The sequence below is a fragment of the Colossoma macropomum genome, unplaced genomic scaffold (assembly GCF_904425465.1).
Source record: "Colossoma macropomum unplaced genomic scaffold, Colossoma_macropomum, whole genome shotgun sequence".
NCBI lineage: Eukaryota > Metazoa > Chordata > Actinopteri > Characiformes > Serrasalmidae > Colossoma > Colossoma macropomum.
Genome location: NW_023494785.1, coordinates 8,532,519 through 8,546,923, shown reverse-complemented (window position 1 = coordinate 8,546,923; position 14,405 = coordinate 8,532,519). Strand labels below are relative to the sequence as shown.

At 40.4% G+C, this 14,405-nt stretch overlaps 1 protein-coding gene across 1 annotated transcript in view; it reads left to right on the top strand.

The window, feature by feature from the left end:
* adarb2 (adenosine deaminase RNA specific B2 (inactive)) overlaps positions 1-14,405 on the top strand; it is a 275,159-nt gene that overhangs the window by 184,607 nt on the left and 76,147 nt on the right. The gene's annotated exons all lie outside the window — the stretch shown is intronic.

The window sequence follows — 14,405 nt, the reverse complement described above, 5'->3', positions numbered from 1 at the left end:
CTGAAGTTTTAAAGTTCAGTTTTAGAAGTTAGTTTTGCTTTTTTTTCTGCTTCTCATGATTCAGGTAATCCCAACCACATTCAGTCATGTTGAGGTCTGGACTCTGCGGTGGTCAGTCCATTGTTCTTTGCTTGAGTTCTTCCTTTTTGCTTGTTTCTTTTTCTCAGTGAGGCTTCTTGGCATCTTCTCTGACTCCTAGTGCTGAGTTGTCGTCTCACAGTAGAGGGATGGACAGAAACACATGTGGATGTTTTCAGATCTGAAGCAGCTTGATTTTCTCCTCTCTCTCAAAGATGAACACTTTAACCTTTACTAGATCACTGTACTCGTACCGGCAGACTTCTGTCAAAGTGTTTACTTCTGTTTTATACATTATTTATGCACGGACAGCAGCTACACGGACCGGAAGTGACTCAATAAGGTCCTGGTAGGTTGTCAAAGGTATCTGGAGCCATGCTGACTGCAGTGCATCCCACAGCTGCTGGAGGGTGGGATGGGGGAGGATCCATAGAGCGAACACGACGATCGAGGAGGTCCCACAGAAGCTCAATTGGGTTCAATTCTGGGGAATTAGGGAGCCAGAGTAGTACTTGGAAGTTTTGATCATGCTCTTCCAACCAATGTCAGACATTTCTAGCCATGTGACATGTCTCATTGTCTTGCTGGAAGATCCCATCCGCCCCAGGGAAAACAATTGGCATGTATGGGTGTACATGATCTGCAAGGATGGATTCATACCCAAATCACTTGAGAATGCCTTCTAAATGCATGACTGGGCCCAGAGAATGTCACGGAAACATTCCCCAGACCATAATGCTGCCACCACCAGCTTGTGGATATGAAGTGGTCATAATAATGTGAATCGACTGTGTATAACTTAAAATAACTCAAAATAATTATTTGCAGAGTGTTTTAAAAAATGACAGTAATGTTTGTCTCATTTGCAATGTAAGAAAACACTAGCAAATCTGTGGGTCCTCTTACCTTCTAAGCCTTATTTATAGTCTTGATAACATGGCAGGAGCCAAAGATCAGTTTGGAGATCCATGAGTGAGACGAAGATAAACTCGTCCATTCTACCTTCTGTTACTCTGTGTCAGTAATTGGTAAAATCATTCTGGCAATGAAAGTAAACTTGAGAATGTTACCTTCCAAATGAGACCAAGATCATGACTGTAGCCCAAAGTATGTGGGAACAGTTGTCCATTAACTTTGGGTATGTCATTTCAGGCAAAAATGGGGCAACAGTTAGTAGGTTAAGTACTGTTTATATGACAGTTTTGTTGGTCTCCCAGGTCTTGCATGGTTGTTAGGAGTCCCTTTTTCTCAATACTTTGAATATTTTTTTTAGCTACTTTTTATAGTTATTGGTTTCACTTAATTTCTTTCCATTTCCTTGTGCATTATCATATATCTATCATATATCTACAGAACATCTGATATGAAAAATAAAAAAAAATGAAGGGTAGTCTTTGACTCTTGCACAGTACAGTACATCATTATGTCGTGAAATACACTGTATGGACAAAAGTATTGGGACACTCCTCCTAACTATTGAGTTCAGGTGTTCAGCTGCACCCATTGCTAACAGGTGGAATATTAAGCATGTAGCCTTACAGTCTCGATAGACAAACACTGGCATTAGAATAGGTCGTACTGGTGAGCTCAGTAATGGCAACATGGCACCATCATAGAATGCCACCTCTGCCACAAATCAGTTTGTGACATTTCTGTCCTGCTAAATCTGCCCCTGTCAACTGTAAGTGCTATTATTGTGAGATGAAAGCATCTAGGAGCAACAACAGCTTAGCCATGAAGCAGTAGACCACAAAGGGAAATCTTAATGCTTCAGCAGACCAAGACATTTTGGACAATTTTATGCTTCCAACTTTGTGGGAACAGTTTGGGGAAGGCCCTTTTCTGTTCCAGCTTGACTGAGCCCCAGTGTACAAAGCAAGGTCCATAAAGGCCTGGCTGGATGAGTTTGCTGTGTAAGAACTTGACTGGCCCACACAGAGCCCTGACCTCAACCCCATCGGACACCTTTGGATTTAGAATGGGATGTCATAAAAGCTCCTATAGGTGTAATGTGTAGGTGTCCCAATACTTTTATCCATATAGTTTATGTGCAAGTTAGGTGGCAGAAGCTGTAGCAGGACTGGCAGAATATGAACGCATTTAGAGTAAAGTAAAGTGATATAAGGCCACATTAAAGGAGCCAACTTTATCCTCCTTCATGTTTTAAACTGCTCCCAACTCACAAACAGGAACATTTTAGTGACAGTTACATCGCCACCTACCTCAGCATGTACAGAGGAATGCAATCTCCTCTCCTCTAGCTGTGAGTTCCAGTGCTTGCTGCTTTTCGTGTATAGAGCGCTGAGTAAAGTGCTGTATCCTGAGTCTGAGGCTGCACCTCTGCTAATGGAGAATGCGCTGGTGCACGCGCCCCCGCGCAAGAGGATAAATGATAAATGATAGGGAGCATTCAGTCGGGGGACTCGAGGTGCCTCGGCCTTGTCGACTTTTAGCCCCCTCTTGTGGAGTGTTTTTTTAAACTCCTCCAGTTTTACTGGACAATTAAGATGCTGATGAGAAAGGAAATGGAGCGCTGGTACGGCTGGTGAGGCTAGCACCTCAAATTAGACTCTTTTTTTTTTTCTCTTCCTTTTGCAGAGCGACTTCAGTGGCAGTGCAAAGTGTCAGTGCGCCAGTCTGACTGCGGCACGCTGGGACCCGTCAGCTCCGACACGCGCGATCCCACTCCTGCCACTCTTTCCCACCCACGCGAAATCATTAACCGTCTGCCTCTTTCTCAGAGCACAGCTATTTAGATCAGTTCCTCGAGGAGGTAACACGACAGGGTTCGAACGTGGCAGCTCACATACGTCAGTGATTTGGCCACGAACCATCGGGACACTAAATCGCACCAATTAGTGTACAAAGCACACATTAGAAGGATGGAGGTGAGGATGCCTAATGATAGCACGTCCCAAGACACAGCAGTTACAAAGAACCAGGGCAAGAACAGACGTCACTGTTACCAGCGCTGTGGTTTACAATGTGATCCACCACAACAACGAGTTGCTTCCTTGTAAAGGCCTCGAATCACAGATTACCCAGTTTGAAGTGCTTTGTAAGTCTTGTTGAAGTTTCAAAGCATGGACTGTACTAAGTATTACTAATACTAATACTAATACTGGGTATTAGTATTAGTAATACTTAGTATTCAGTATTTATTTTAAGCAGATCGTTACATGACTGTCTGTTTTTTAGGTAAACATTCTTTCAAAAGGTAGCTAATGTGTTTCAGATCATTGTTTCTTTGTAGACTTCTGCAGTTTTGCATCCTAAATGTGATTTGGACACTTCTGAGATCATGATCACCTCAATAAACACAAGCTGACCAACATCATCATAAAATAACAGCCCCAGATGTTGAAGTTCCCACCTCCGTGCTACAGTAGCCTCGTGCAGTCTGCTTGGAATTCTTCTCCACACAAAGGATCTACCATCAGACATCTTGATGTTGTGTTAAAAGTGTTTTCCTCTGAAACAAGTATCATGTTATGAAGTAACTTAAAGAACTTCATTAAAGTTTACCAGTGGTCAAGTGTCCATACACATTTAAGGCTACTTTAGATGGAAGCTTAGCTGCAAAACCAGCCTGTTTTGAACAGCCAGTCAGTTATGCTGTGATGAGGGAGGGTCTAAATAGTCCTTTTTGGTAAAAAGCCAATGAGGTATTTCAAAGTTCTTATTATAAAATAAATAAAACTTTAGACAGGTTGTGTATATCAGTCGTACAGGAGCAGTGACAAAAACAGCTGACGATAAAGAAACAGAAGAATAAAGAGAGGTGAAATACGACTATACAACCATTAACCCCTTAAATTCACAGGCTTATTACATACTACGCCTTACTTTTCAGTAACTACTAAGACTTCAGTGCAAACTGGCTGAGCTGTTCTTAACTTACAGAAGTGTGTATTAAAACTCTGGACCCGCTGGTGGGTCCATGGCCACGTAAGGGGTTAAAACACACAAACTTTATGTGGACTTGAGGGAAAATGTAGAACACTGTCTCTATAATGATGTTTTGTGGGGAGTGAGAGGTCACGCATTGATGTGTGGTCTTAATAACGGCCTGACACACGGTGGGAAGTGTCGGCACGCAGCCTGTGAGCGCTGTATGACATATCTGTTCTTAATTATACACTACGCAGCGACTGTCGGAGTCTAGTAGTGTAATTTTCACAGAGGACCATACAGTGTGCTCTCTCTCTCTCTCTCTCTCTCTCCCTCTCTCTCTCTCTCTCTCTCTTTTGCTCTTTCTCAAGTTTTTAAGCTTTTCTTCACTTTTTTTTATTGTCAGTGTTGATTTCATCTGTTATGTCACACAGTGGCTTCTCAGTTGTTTTCTTGTTCAGATCAGTGATGACACATCATTAGAAAGAGAGAGGGAGAGGGAGAGAGAGAGAAAGAAAGAGAGACAGAGGGGAGGTAGAAAGATAGAGAAAGAGAGCCAGAGAGGTAGAAAAAGAGAAAGTGAGATAGATAGATAGATACATAGATAGATAGATACATAGATAGATAGATAGATAGATAGATAGATGGGTAGATGGGGGACTTGGGAAGAGATAGATAGATAAGGGAGGGGGAGATAGAGAGAGAGAGGGAAAGGGATAGAGGGATGAAGAACAACAAAAGAGAAAGAGTGAGATAGATAGATAGATAGATAGATAGATAGATAGATAGATAGATAGATAGATAGATAGATAGATGGGGCAGAGAGATAGAGAGAGGGGGGAGGGGGAGATAGAGAGAGAGAGAGGGAAAGAGATAGAGGAATAAAGAAAGCAACAAAAGAGAAAGAGATAGATAGATAGATAGATAGATAGATAGATAGATACATAGATAGATAGATAGATACATAGATAGATAGATAGATAGATGGGGGACTTGGGAAGAGATAGATAAGGGAGGGGGAGATAGAGAGAGGGAAAGAGATAGAGGGATGAAGAAAGCAACAAAAGAGAAAGAGATAGATAGATACATAGATAGATAGATAGATAGATAGATAGATAGATAGATAGAGAGATAATGATGTCCTCTCCTCTGTGTGCTGTTCTGCTTATTCAGCGTGTTGCAGTGATGAATTATGGGTAAATGCTGTAGGAGCAGAGGTCAGTCCTGTTACTGAGTGTCCTTTCCATAAACCTCATCATTCGTCTCTGTATAATCACACTGGGCTCCACGCGCCGCTGTGACTTCTCCATTATGATTATAACTGGGCAGTCACAGTTCATATGATGTGTGATGGTGGAGGGGGGCAGCGGGGGCGGTGGGGGATGGAGGGGATGGGGGGATGGGGGGATTGGGGGATGGTTCTCACTCTCAGAGACATAGTGCACAGTATGAGTATTAGAAACTGGAGCCATGTTTAGGTTTTTATAAATCCAATTATTGGTGTTTTTCCTGCACAGCCTGATGTTTCTGGAGCAGTTTTTAATTTTCTCTGTCAGAACGTCCAGCTGAAAATGAGGTTTTGGCCTGTTTGGAGCGTCTTAAATAAGAATGACGTCAGGAGCCGCCAAACTCGAACGAACACGGAGTATTCCTTACATTCACAGTCAGGCCTGGTTTTTCCTTTATGTATATTTCTTTAATGAATATTCATTCAGTCATTTTTCTTTCTTTCTTTCTTTCTTTCTTTCTGTGCACTCTTCTTATTCTCTTCCATTTGTTCAATCATTTTCTTTTTTTCTTTCTTTCTTTCTTTCTTTTTTCTTTTTTCTTTTTCTTTCTTTCTTTCTTTCTTTCTGTGCACTCTCTTATTCTCTTCTATTTGCCAAATCATTTCCTTTCTTTCTTTTTCTATCTTTCTTTCTTTCTTTCTTTATTTCTTTCTTTCTTTCTTTCTGTGCACTCTTCTTATTCTGTTCTATTTGTCAAATCATTTTCTTTTTCTTTCTTTCTTTCTTTCTTTCTTTTTCTTTCTTTCTTTCTTTCTTTCTGTGCACTCTTCTTATTCTCCTCCATTTGTCAAATCATTTTCTTTCTTTCTTTCTTTCTTTTTTTTTTCTTCAGTTTTAAGTGTATTGTAACAATAGAAGAATCTTTTTGGATGCTATGTAGAACGCTTTTCAAAAAGGTTCTGTATTGAACTATATACAGCACATTTTCCATCAATCTGAAGAACCATATCATGATGCAGAGAACTCTTTAATCATGCAAAGGGGTCTTTGAGTGTTCATGGTTCTACAGAGAACCATTTTCTTTACTAAAAAACCCTGAACAACCATCATTTTTTAAGTGTGTTGTAACAATAGAACCTCTCATTTATTTCACGTTCTTTCAGGCACACAAACCATACATACTTTACCATACTCTCTCTCTCTCTCTCTCTCTCTCTCTCTCTCTCTCTCTCTCTCTCTCGGCCTGTGAACAGAACTAAGTTTTGTCGACTGGTCCTCTTTCTCCAATGTGCCACTTCTTGCTCTATGTGCACAAAGCTCCTTTGACATTTTCCCTTGATCCCTTGTTGACTGCTTAGAATTAAAAAAGAACACCTTAAGCTATGAATCAAATGTCAGGTGTGGCAGTGTGCTGGAACCATATCAATATTTCACGCTATATTGCTAGCTGCGGGGCTTTCGGAAGGCTAGGATCAGCTCTCATGACATGGGGCAGTGTATGACCTGCTTAGCTGGCCATGTGGAGAAGGGCAGGCCAGAAAAAAAAAAGTTTGCCAGCTCTACTAACATGACTAGTTTAACCTTCACGAACAACAGCTCTTGAATGCTTCGAGCTAAAGGCACCGTTGATATGTCTGTATTGGGTCTTACCTCATCAATCGATGCCAAAATTCTAGAGCCAGAATTTTCATAATTCATTTTTTACATTTACCATTTTCAGCTTCTCTCTGTCTCTTAGAGTTAAACAGGCTGTTTTGGTCACTATGCCTTTAAGACTGATATTTGTGAATGATTGGCAGTCCTGTACTGTGCTGCATTGAGAGAATGTGAATAGGTGGGGCTAAAACGCTGTAGGCTGCATAGGTGGATATGCAAAAGTTTGAGCACCCCTTGTGATACGACATATTTTGTCATTTATATTTTCTAAGTGAAAATAAGTGAATATGTTAATAAAATGATTATTGCATCTTTTTTGTCTATACAGGGTTGCTTTTTTTCTCTCTGTGTGACGACTTGGTACTTTAAAGCAATGTATTTGTAATGATCCATAATGAATTTACTTCCAATATCTTTTATTAATAAATCAAATGGAACTGATGTGCCAAGTCAACTGGAAGGCTCCCATTCACTGCTCTTGTTTGCAGCACATGAGAAGCTGCTGCCACTCATCTGTGATAAAATGTGCTGTTATGGTGAAATAAGATCCGGTGGTAGTGGATGTATCCACGTATCACAATACCCCTATCCTACCGGTATTTTTCAGTGATTCCATAACTTCGGTTTTGGTCTCGTTGTAGAGAGTGGGGGTGGGATCGCTGTGTCTAAAATATCTTAGAGGCCGGACGCTGTATCTTGACTCTAAAGTGTGCAACATAGCGCGAAAGCCCTGGTTGTCAAAGACTGAGTACGGCAATAAAAGCTGTGACAGAGTTTGTAATCCGCTTCACCCTTTCCGAGTTGGGTGGAAGCCTCGACATCGTTTGCTTGATGATCCTCTGGTTGGCAGCAACTACAAGTGGATGTTTTTCTTCCTCCTCTAGGTGGAAACATGTAATATGGTTTCTCATGTTTGTCATGTTTCCAATATATTTTAGTTTAGTGTGACACAACTTGCATATAGAGCGGCTTCTGTCCAGGTCCTTTTTCCCTTCAACATCATAGAAGCCAAAGTGCTTTCATACGCTACCTTTGAATGCAGGGATTAATGCCAGTCAAATTTCTCACTCATCCATCTTGTGGCTTTGTTATGTGCCGCCACAGACTGTCCGAGTGCTGCACTTCCGCACTTCCAAGTTCCACCTTTTGTGTTCCATCCAAGTAAGATTAGAAAATCGATTTTTGACATTTGTGAATCGATTCAGAATTGTTCTCCTCTGCATCGCGATGCATCTAAGGATAAATTTTTTACCCCACCCCTAATATAAGTGCATTGTCTTTATGGCATCACAAAAAACAAGGATTCCAAACAGGCTGTTTTTGCAGCTTATTTTTCATATAAGGACTGGGGAGTGAATGATATATTGAACTTACATACTATATTAAACCCTTTTATTTAAAAAAAAACTGTGGAAAAAATCCATTTTCCATGTTATTTCCCCTTTAATAAACTTGGCTGGCGGTGAGATTTGGCCATTTTCTGGACTGTTCTAAGGGTTCAGGCTGGGTTTGTAGTCGGGGGCTACTGAGGTCAGCACACATTGCCCAGCCTGATATCTTCAAGAGGAGCAGAGATGGCTGAGCTCTGCCATCAGGGGGATGGTCACCAAATCCTCCCTGACCGCAGCCAGCTGCACGGGGCTTCAGAGGCAGTGCTGGACCGCTTCCTTTCTTCCTTTAGTACATGAAAGCATCCTCGCCTGCCTGCACTGTGATAGACTGTTTGAACACTTTTCCACCGAGTGTTTAGACATATTGGCTTAAACTGTTTTTATTTTTTCAGTAAGAATTCAAGACTTTATCCAGCAGAAATAAATGAAAACAGCAGCACGTTTGTCCATTTTTATGTTTTACATTGTCAGAAACCACATAAGCAAGACATTGTTAGCAATTCTGACCATGAAGGAAGGAGATGAGATGATAGAACATGATCCTTATGAGTTAAAGAAATATGCAAGAGCAGAGAACACATTAAATTGAGCAATGTAAAGGTACTTCAGGCCTGAGACTGAGAAGTCACTGGCCTAGGCACTGGCCCATATTCATCAGTGTTGCACAAAAATGAAGGTTTGACTGCCCTGAATGTCGTTCCAACAGCTCCCCGTCTGATTCCACATCTGTCGTATGATATTGAATCAGCTTCACTGTGTGCTTGGGCATCTGGTGACTTATTTACAAGGACAAGGACCCCCATATACAGTAAAGTTTGCTGAAATCAGCAGTCTTGTTGATTTTGTACATGAAGATATATTAACACATCCTCTACAGCGAGGAAACTTTAAATATGGCATTTTGGCAAATTTTAATGCACGGTTACTATTTAACATATTGGAAAAAAATAAAACATAAAATATAAAATGTGCTATAAATTTTGCACTGGCCACATTTTATGTTCCCCCAACATGTTAAATTTAGCAGGTGAACAGTAATTGTGCACTAAAATGTGCAGAAGTGTGTTCTCTGTAGATGATGTCTTAACATATTTTCACTTCAACAAAACCAAGGGCGCCCAAACTTTTGCAGATAACTGTGTGTATCATAGCATATCCTAAATTATTCAGAAGTGTTGATATTTAGCCAATTAAAGAAAAGCAATCAGCATATTTTGTATTTTTGGATGTATAACCCTGTTTGAGCACTGTGCCAAATATAAATAAAAGTAGAATGCAGTGATGTGCAAATTATGTAAGCGCAGTGTCCGTGATTTCCAAAAAGAATTTCAAATTCTGATTGGTTGGACCACAGAACACTTTTCCTCTGTGTTATGTTATTCTTGAATTGTTGCTCTATTTACCTGCAAAGTCATTCATAGAGTGATGACTCTCTTCCCATCTTTACTTCTGAAAGACTCAGCCTCTCTGAGATGCTCTTTTTATGTCCAGTCATGTTACTGACCTGTTGCCAATTAACCACCAGGTGTTTTTTTAAGCATTACACAACTTCACCCGTCTACTGTCATAGACAGTCAACTTTTTTGAAACATGTTGCTGGCATCAAATTCAAAAAGGGGAAATATTTTTCAAAAAACAATAAAACTTCTCAGTTTCAACATTTGATATATTGTACTGTTTTAATTATTAAATATAAGGTTTAAATGATTTGCACATCATTATATTCTGTTTTTGTTTATGTTTTGCACAGCGTCTCCACTTTTTTAGAAACGGGATTGTAGTTATTTACTTTATAATCAGTATAAATCAGAAGCACAGTGCAATACATCTTTAAATGGAAGATTTGTTTATATTAGGTTTATATTATTATTTGGTTATATTATTAGGTTTTACTCCCACTCTCAGCTATCAGAATGTTTTAAGAGCTGACCTGAATGTTAGCTCTTAAAGCAGCACTATGTACGATGGTTTTTTGTTAGAATGAAGCGATACTGAGTCAGGGAAAAAAACACGCTGAAATATGTTGTTTGTGCACTGCGGTGATTCGCCCTGTAAACCCTGAAATAGTCATTTAAAGGTCAGAGGTGTTGGGTCAGATATCGCGGGAGTTTTTCAGACCACGTCATGCGTCTTTACATATTAACGTCACACGCACAGGCTCTGAAGGAAGGTCCGGCTTGATGTTTAGGTCTTAAATGTAAAATCAACATTGTACTGTTGACGATTTGACGATAATAGTAGATCGTTCACTCACATCTTTTGAAGACACGTCCTTCACCAAGTTTAGACTGAGTTCTTTTTGATTTCTCTTTCAACTCACACTCATCTCAGGAAAGTGTTACGTGCAACTACACATTTCCACCAGCATGGTCTCCAGATCTCCACATCTTACATAGTGCAGCCTTGAAATGAACAACTTAGCGTATAAAACATTGTCTACCAGCTATTACATACAGGTTTAAAAAGCAGAATGAGCAAATCCAAGCACTTCTTCACATATCGATTCTTTAAAATGTGGGAAGATGTCATGTCTGTAGACACTCATGAAAGAAAAACAACACTGTTTGTAATGAGGTTTATGATTGTGTGGTCAGAACAAAACCATGTATCCCCAGAAACATTTCAGGAGAAGGAATAAACTTATGATGGAGGTTAATATACTTCGTAATATAAATATTAAGATCATTTTGACCATTTGTATCAGCCCAGTCATACTGAAATAGTCATATATGGTAAAGGGCAGCTAGTGTATTTAGTAGTAGTGTATTTATGTAAAGAAAAATGAGTTTTGAGGTACTGTCCTGAAAGCAGTGCTTTATATATGTAGCAGTTGCTTTTATCCAGAGCAACGGCCAGTTTAGTTTTAATCAGTGTGTGCGCCCCACACTGTATCAGTCAAGCTACAGAAACACTGCGTGTGAGTGAGTTTGTCTCCGAGTGGCTGTGCTGGTCTGAGCTGGATGTGAGCAGTAGTGATGACAGTGTTGTACAGAGCAGTCATTAGAAACACTGCTGTAAACCGCAGGCCTTCCACAATCACCACAGGATTAATGAGGGACGTGTGAGCAGCACTCAGACCCTGAGCACGCCTCACACGCTCATTACAACACATCTGTGTGCCTTACATACCAACATCTCTCCCTCTCTCTCTCTGTCTCTCTTCTCTTCTCTTCTCTTCTCTTCTCTCGCTCTCTCTCTCTCCTCCTCCTCTCTCTCTCTCTCCCCCTCTCTCTTCTCTCTCTCTCTTCACCTCTCCCTCTCTCTCTCTCTCTTCTCCTCTCTCTCTCTTCTCTCTCTCTCTCTCGCTCTCTCTCTCTCTCTCTCCTCTCTCTCACTCTCTCTCTCACTCTCTTCTCCTCTCTCTCACTCTCTCTCACTCTCTCTCTTTCTTTCTCTCTCTCTTTCTCTCTCTCTCTCTCTCTCTCTTCTCCTCTCTCTCTCTTTTCTCTCGCTCTCTCTCTCTCTTCTCCCTCCTTCCCCCTCTCTTCTTCCTTTCTCTGTCTCTATTACTCTGTCTCTCTTACTTTCTCTGTCTTTCTTTCTCTCTTCCTCTTTCCCTTTCTTCTTTCTCTCTCTTGCTCTCCCCTTTGTCTCCCTCTTATTGTATTTCTTTTTCTCTCTCTTCCTCTCTCTCCTTTCCCTTTCTCACTCTTTCTAGTTCCCTCTCTCTCTCTCTCTCTCTCTGTCTCTCTCTCTCTCTTTTTTCCTCCTTTCCTCTTCTCTCTTCCCTTCTCTCTCTTTTTCTGTCTGTCTCTTCCTCTCTCTGTCTTTCATTCTCTCTGTCTTTCTTTCTGTCCTTCTTTCTTTCTCTCCCTCTTCTCCTACCTTCCTTTTTTCTATCACTTTCTCGTTTATTGTTTTCTCTCTGTTTTCATCTCTCCTTTTCTTCTCTCTTTTGCTCTCCCCCTCTCTCTGTTTGTTCCCCCTCTTTGTATTTCTTTTTCAATTTCTTGCTCTTTTTCTCTTTCTCCCTTCCTTTTCTCAGTCTTTAAAGTCTTCCTTTCTCTGTCTCTTTTTTATCTCTGTCTATCTTTCTGTCTTTTTATCTTTTGCTCTTCCTCTCTCCCTCTCTTTGTATTTTGTTTTTTTCTTATTTCTTTTTCTGTAGTTTTTGCTCTCTCTCTCCTCTCTCTCTCTCTCTCTCTCTCTCTCTCTCAGGGGCAGGTCATGTTATCCCTCTGAAGGAGCTCTTTTTCCCTGCCCTCTTTATTTGATGCATTATGTATAAAAGCCCCTCGTGTGTGGTTTACAGCCTCTCTGGTCTTATTAAGTCATTTCACTCTTATCTCTGATATTTTTTTTTTATCTTGACAGAGGGGTTAATCAGGTGGGATTGATCCTCAGCTGTTCAGAAATACTCTTTAGAACTGAAGCCCCTGTGTGATCCTGCTAATGTTTCCCAGACCGTGAGCCATTTAAAACGGGTGTGCCTAACACGTTCAGCAGCATTTCGGACAGTGTGTCCTGCTGAGTCCGGGGCCAGGTGTGTGAGTGTATAAGGAGCGTGAACTTTACCATACTTAACTGTGGATCTAGTGCAGTGGTCAAGCTAAATGAAATGTAATTTGCACAATTTCTTTATCATCTCAAATGTAGTTCAATAGCCACGGCATGTTTGGAGTCTGAAGTTTGTTTCTATGGTTTTGTATTGGAGCAATAAGATTAATTAATCTCACCAATTAGCATCATTGTAATCGCTTGCTTTAATTATCATACACTTGCCACTCTTCTGGGTAGGCTTTCCACAACATTCTTGACTGTGTCTGTGAGAATTTGTGCCAATTTAGTTTAAAGAGCATTTGTGAGGTCAGGCACTGATGCTGGACGAGAAGGCCTGGCTCGCAATCAACGTTCCAGTTCATCCAAAAGGTGTTCAGTGGTGTTGAGGTCAGGGGTCTGTGCAGGCCACTGGAGTTCCTCCACACCAAACTTGTCAAACCATGTCTTTAGTAGACCTTGCTTTGTGCACAGGGGCCATCATGCTGGAACAGGAAAAGGTCTTCCCCAAACTGTTCTCACAAAGTTGGAAGCAAATGATTGTCTGAAATGTCTTTGTATGCTGTAGTATTAACATTACCCTTTACTGGAACTAAGAGCCCAAACCCTAAAACAGCCCCTAGACCCCAGACCATCATCCCTCCTCCACCAGACTTTACTGTTGGCACTATTTGTTCAGGTAGGTAGTGATCTTGTGACATCCGCTAAACCCAGATTCATCTGTCAGACTGTTAGATATTTAGGTGTGAATAATCACTCCAGAGAACACATTTCCACAGCTCCAGAGTCCAGTGGTGGTGTGCTTTACACCACTCCAGCTGACACTTGGCATTGCACATAGTGGTCTTAGGCTGCTTGGCCATGGAAACCCATTTCATGAAGCTTCTGATGCACAGTTCTTGCGTCAGTGTTGCTTCCAGGGGCAGTTTGCAGCACCCATCTAACACGTATCTTATGAACAGCAGTTAGCATTGTGCAAACTGAATGTCTTAATCATCACATACTTACCTCAAACCATATCCAATTATTACTTAATTACTTAACTAATTGTGTTGCTCCTACATAATTTTATTACAAGTAACACTGGTAAACTTACTGTTACCTATAAAACTTGAACATGTGAACTGTAACTGTTTGAGCTAGGCTTTCAATTTGGGCGATAAAGATCGACACTCTGATTAAAAAGAAAAACAAATGAATAAACAGAGATAGATACCACAATAAAAAAAATGATTGGTCAGTTTTCCATTTGGTGTGTCAAGATTTAACCCTTTTGTTTCCAGTCAAAATTTAACAATGAAAAAGACTATTACAACAATTCTTGCAGAGATTAAATACACCAAGCATTATGATTCTTAACTATAACTAGTTACAGATGTATTGTTTAGTTGCCAGAAATCATTACGCCTTCTCTGAAGGTCTAGAATGCCCTGACGGTTCCTCTTAGTAAAATGGATGAAAGTTAAGGCATTCAAGGTGGATATGTGATGTCCTTTTATCCATTTTTATAGATAAAATTAGACATTCCTCTGTCGATTTTTATAGATAAAAATATATAAAAGTCATATGGGGTCAGAAACCACATAAGCAAGTCTGTTTGAGATTACTTACTAGTGTGTAATGCATGTTGTACACAGTTAGTGGTATACATGGGCTTTCAATA